Raw genomic sequence first — 6,253 nt, 5'->3', positions numbered from 1 at the left:
TTATCCAACTTATATCGAACAAAAGGGGGCGTTAAACGTTAGTTGACATTTTGAGAGGATGGGCTCGTGTTCTGAGACCCTTATCATTGACTCCAAAAATGAAGTGCTAATTCAGAGCTTGTATAATGACTGCACTGCGGAATGCTGGTTTCCTAGTTCAAATTTGAATTGATAAATCAGTACTCCGAACTGCATTCACTTTACAAGCTCTTTAATTAAGTGCTAAATTATCACTTCTTTTTTTTTAAGTGCGGATCCACATAAATACTTCAAATTCTGCCTATTTTTCTCGGTCGATAATACTGATTGCATAATATGTGAATATAAATGAGCATCTTTCTATTTGGTGTGACAGGGCATGGATGAGGGCATTTAAGGCTATTTAGTGGGTAACCTGATCAGGCATAATAAATTAATGGTGGTGTTCAAGTACTTTGGTGAAAAAAAATTGAAAACAAATCGAAGATCACAACCTTGTTCCTGAATATATGTATAAGGTTGCTCGGATATAGGTTTACAGACCAGCAACTTTATGTGGTTGTATCAAGGAGGTGATATCTCCTTGGCTGTATCATGACTTCATGATTTTCATATACATTTCAGATGTATGCCTCTCCGGGAAGGAAAATCATGTCAAACAAAACATAATACAAGTGATACAAAAAAGGGAGAAGTTGCATATAATTAGATTCATGATAAATCATTATTTTAACTAATCAATAATAAATGCCATTTTGATTTATTTTTAGACGTGCTACAATTTGTGCAGTTGTAGCGAAACGGGAACCGAAAATAAGTACCAAATCACTGTAGTGTATTATTCCATTCCAATTGTAATACTTGAAAACGTTAATGAAATGCACTCTGCGATAATGGATGGGGTGCAGAAACAACTAAATATAATCTATGTATATTGATGGGTACCAAAACAAATGATCATGAGCACTGACCATTCCATGAAATTCGTGATATTCTATTTTACTTTCTTTATCATTTTTATATTCATATTTCACGATATGTCCCTAAGCCATTGACATCATCCATGAAAGTGTAGGCCTATATCTGGGAAATGTTGACCGAGCCAAACACGGAATTGTATTTTTGTTTATCGTCTTTGGTCAAATAGATTTTACATCTTTGTATTCGAAATCTCTAACAATAGTCATACAAAATACTAATTCATAAAAAATGTAAATTTAGTTATGGTTATAAGTCAACCGCGTAGCCAGGATTTCATTTTGGAGGGGGCGGTAAATGCACGCAAAGCGTGCCAACACTTACAGAGCGCGCGCCCTAGGGGGTGGGTGCAGGGAGGGGGAGTTTCCCCCTCCCGCGCGAAGCGCGAAGCTTTTGGTGTTTCATAAATTAAAATGAAAAGGAGCCGTCTCTCTTGTCTCTAGTACCTATATATCAGCTCCAATTCAGTTGACTATATTGTGATTTTGAACCTTGTTTTAAAACAAGATTGTGAACGCACAAAAAAGGAATACAATGGAGGAAATGAAAATGATAATAACCCCGCGCGAAGCACGGAAACTAAAGCGTTTTATTAATTTTTTTTGAATGAAAATGGTCCCGAGAAAAGGGTATTCTCAAACACATATTGAATACTTCCCTTGGAAAGATCAGATTTGATTACAAACAATTTAGCGACAGTGAATATCTTTAACTCGCAAAACAGAGGAGAAGAAGTGTATATGCCGGGAGGAAGATATTCCTCCCCGCGCAGAACAACGAAACTCTGAAATTTCAAAGGGCGGACGTTTCATCAAATGCGGATATCTCCAATACCCCATCGGCTCTAATTCAATTAATTTTCTAAGATTATTGAACTTCATTACAAGGAAAATAGTGCGCAAAAAGTTGAAACTTCTGTGATTTATTGAAATTATATAAAAAGGATACTTAATTTCTTTGACTTATCCTGAAGCGCTTCATTTTGAATTATAAAGAAACTTTAGTGTCATTCAAAATTTCAAACTGAGGGCGCAAAACAGGACAGGAGATGAATGTGCAGGGAAATGACATGAAGTTTAATAGAATTTGATAAAAAATATTGTACTTTTTTATTTAATACGATACGAATTTTATACCTTCCTCTTTTTAAATTAGGAACCTGTTTGCCCCAAAACTTATGGTTGTTTAGTAATGAGCTGAAAAGCGGGAGAAGTTGACTTCATGGAGGTGACGGCAGAAATTGATATAAAGATTTCACCCGCCCGGAGCCGACCCGACCAGAAGTTGCGCGATCAATTAAAAAAAAAGATAACTTCATATACTTCGGCCTATTAAACCTTACTCTAATTCCATGCCCTAATGTATGCATTTGAACTTTAACTGGCAAGAAACACATATAGCTGAGGTGGAAAAACAGGGTTAGAGAAAGGGTGGGGAGAACAATGGAGATCTTCAATATTGTCATTTAACCACGCGCAGCGCGGAAGCAAAATTCATATATAAATCTAAAGCAAGAGTGAAGGAGTTTCTCTTTTGAGAAAAAAAAAAAAAAAAAAAAAAAAAAAAAAGCTACCTTTCTTCCCTTTCCTCCCTTCCCTTTTCCTTTTCTCCTCTCTTTTTTCCCTTCTCTTTTTTTTCTTTTTGGGGACGTTTTTTTTTGGGGACGACCGCCCCCACCGCCCCCCCCTGGCTACGCGCCTGTTATAAATCAGGATGGAAAACAAAATGGATGAGGACAGGCTTAATATTTGTTTGTTGGATGCACGGATCGTGAATGATACGTTTTGCAGTTTCTATCGAAATCTACATGTTTTATAGAATTATTATCTTCATGATCCATAATCAAATTATTTCAGAGGGTCCCGAGGAAGACATATTAATTATGTATGGTTAATCTTAAGCGGGTGAATCCTATGAGTTAATATTTTCTTGATGTATGATAATTCAATATGGTCATAAAGTTCCTTCATTAGTCCATCTGTGGATTGTCGGTATTTGCAACCATCCATCTTTTAATTGGATATTTGTCTACGTAAAGTGAACAAGTTTTTTTGTATTATTAATTTTTGATAGGCCTATTCACTTATAACTGAATATAAAATCACAATCAGGGGCCTGTAACACAAAGATTAGCAATGAATTTGCTACGATCGATTGCATTGACTACAATGTAGCCTACAATCAATCGTGAAAATCAAGCGTACGATTAATCGCTAACCTTTGTGTATAACGGGACTTAGATCATGGAGCCATTGCGCAGATGGACATTTTACGGTAGGCATATATAGGCAGCGCCTAAAGGCCACCGCACACCTTAAGCCCCTTTCACAATTGACGTACGACCTGTTTACGACCACCTGCAACAGTTTTTTCTTGTTGTTGCACGATCGATCTCTTGGTGTCTTGCGAGCACTCGCAGTGGTTGTAGACGGTCGCACGAACTCGAGGTGGTCGTGACTGGTCACATCTGAACTTTGAACATGTTCAAAATCCGAACGCGATCAAATACGACCGATTCACTCGCATCAGCTCGTATCCGGGGTCGTACCATCGGTCGGGCGATCATCGTGGGAGTGTTGTTCAACGTTGCACGACTTGGTGCGAGAGGTGGCACAACTAAGTAGTCGCATTTACTCGACTGGAGGTCGTACAACACTTGCACATGTGCTAGCGACCTACATGTACAGAGACCTGTCTTGCGACTGGGTGCGATAATATGATGGCCATAAGACTGTTGCAAGACCGATCGCAACGGCTTACAACATTGCACTACCGTTGTGTGCGACCGTTCCCCTCGCAATCCCTCGTGCAACACTCGCATGTGATCGCACGAGCACAATAGGATCATAAGCGACTTACTCGTGCAACGGGTTTTACTGATTGTTTTTGTTGTACGACAGCTGTTGCAACTGTGAAAGCCTCTGTGCGATATTATGAGATGACTGGCGATTGATGCCTGTTGCAGCCTGTCGCACGACCAAAAGGTCGCAAGTGGTCGTACGTCAATTGTGAAAGGGGCTTTACGACTGTTCGCGATCCGATTTTGGAACAAATCGCATTTTGCTCATTTTCTGAAAATGTGAATGGAACATATCATTTTATTTGAGGTTAAAATTAATTAAAAGAATACTGATATAACCATTTTGAAAGATTGCAAGCCTTTATTTTGGAGTGAAGGCCAAATTAGTTTCAAATCGTAGCCAATCGTACGACTGCTATTACGTCATTACGACTAGATATTAAATTCGCTTTTATTCTAAGAACTAAGAAGGATGATAGCATAGTCACAGAATTGAACATAGGTATTCGTATGATGATTTAGAACATTACGCAGTAAGATATTTCAAGTCTCAATATTAGCATCAAATTCTACTACATTTTATTCTGAAATCGGGTCGCAGATCAATCGTAAGGTGTGCGGTCGCCTTAAAGTTTGACGTCCACTGAGAGAAAATGGGGTGGTTAAGCTGCAGAGAAATGTGATCCGTGATGCATCTCTATCTATATACTTCTTTTGCTGATGGCCATGATGCGATCAATGATCCCGGTTTCACAATGGTGTTAATGATGATGAGGTGATCCCAGGCGCGTAGCCAGGGGGGCGGTGGGGGCGGTCGCCCCCCAAAAAAAAACGTCCCCAAAAAGAAAAAAGAAGGGAAAAAAGAGAGGAGAAAAGGAAAAGGGAAGGGAGGAAAGGTAGCTTTGTGTTTGTTTTTTCTTCTTATTCTTTTTTTTTCTCAAAAGAGAAACTCCTTTTCTCTTGCTCTAAATTTATATATGAATTTTGCTTCCGCGCTGCGCGCGGTTAAATGACAATATTGAAGTTCTCCATTGTTTCCCCCACCCTTTCTCTAACCCTGTTTTTCCACCTCAGCTATATGTGTTTCTTGCCAGTTAAAGTTCAAATGTATATATTAGGGCATGGAATTAAGAGTTAGGTTGGGCCGAAGTATATGAAGTTATCTTTTTTTTTTAATTGATCGCGCAACTTCTGGTCGGGTTGGCTCCGGGCGGGTAAAATCTTTATATCAATTTCTGCCGTCACCTCCATAAAGTCAACTTCTCCTGCTTTTCAGCTCATTACTAAACAACCATAATTTTGGGGCAAACAGGTTCCTAATTTAAAAAGAGGAAGGTATAAAATTCGTGTCGTATTAAATAAAAAGGTACAATATTTTTTATCAAATTCTATTAAACTTCATGTCATTTCCCTGCACATTCATCTGTCCTGTTTTGCGCCCTCAGTTTGAAATTTTGAATGACACTTAAGTTTCTTTATAATTCAAAATCAAGCGCTTCCGGATAAGTCAAAGAAATTAGGCCTCCTTTCTCGTATAATTACAATAAATCACAGAAGTTTCAACTTTTTGCGCACTATTTTCCTTGTAATGAAGTTCAATAGTCTTAGAAAATCAATTGAATTAGAGCCGATGTGGTATTAGATATATATGCATTTGATGAAACGTCCGCCCTTTTTTTTTGAAATTTCAGAGTTTCATTGCTCTGCGCGGGGAGGAATATCTTCCTCACGGCATATACACTTCTTCTCCTCTGTTTTGCGAGTTAATGATATGCACTGTCGCTAAATTGTTTGTAATCAAATCTGATCTTTCCAAGGGAAGTATTCAATATATCTTTGAGAATACCCTTTTCTCGGGACCCTTTTCATGGCAAAAAAATTGATAAAACGCTTTAGCTTCCGCGCTTCGCGCAGGGTAATTATTATTTTAATTTCCTCCATTGTATTCCTTTTTTGTGCGTTCACAATCACTTTTAAAAACAAGGTTCATGAAAACAAGGTTAAAAATCACAATATAGTCAACTGAATTGGAGCTAATATAGGTACTAGAGACAAGAGAGACGGCTCCTTTTCATTTCGATATATGAAACACCAAAAGCCCTCCCTGCACCCACCCCCTAAGGAGCACTTCGCGCGCTCTGTAAGTGTTGGTTGGCACGCTTCGCTTGCATTTACCGCCCCCTCAAAAATGAAATCCTGGCTACGCGGTTGGGTGATCCATAATCTGATGATCATGCAGGGTGATGTTGATGGTGATGATGACGGAGAAAATGAGATGATGATGATGATGATGATGGTTATGGTGATGGTGATGATGATGACGATGATGATGATGATGGTGGTGATGATGATGATGATGATGAAGGTGATGATGATGATGGTGATGATGGTAGTGGTGGTGGTGGTGGTGGTGGTGGTGGTGGTGGTGTATATGGGGTGATATTTGATGATGCATTATGGTGGTGGTGATGATGCTGCTGATGATGATGATCGATG

Source organism: Lytechinus pictus, chromosome 1 (assembly GCF_037042905.1).
Source record: "Lytechinus pictus isolate F3 Inbred chromosome 1, Lp3.0, whole genome shotgun sequence".
NCBI classification, from domain to species: Eukaryota; Metazoa; Echinodermata; class Echinoidea; order Temnopleuroida; family Toxopneustidae; genus Lytechinus; species Lytechinus pictus.
This window is presented reverse-complemented; position numbering follows the sequence as displayed.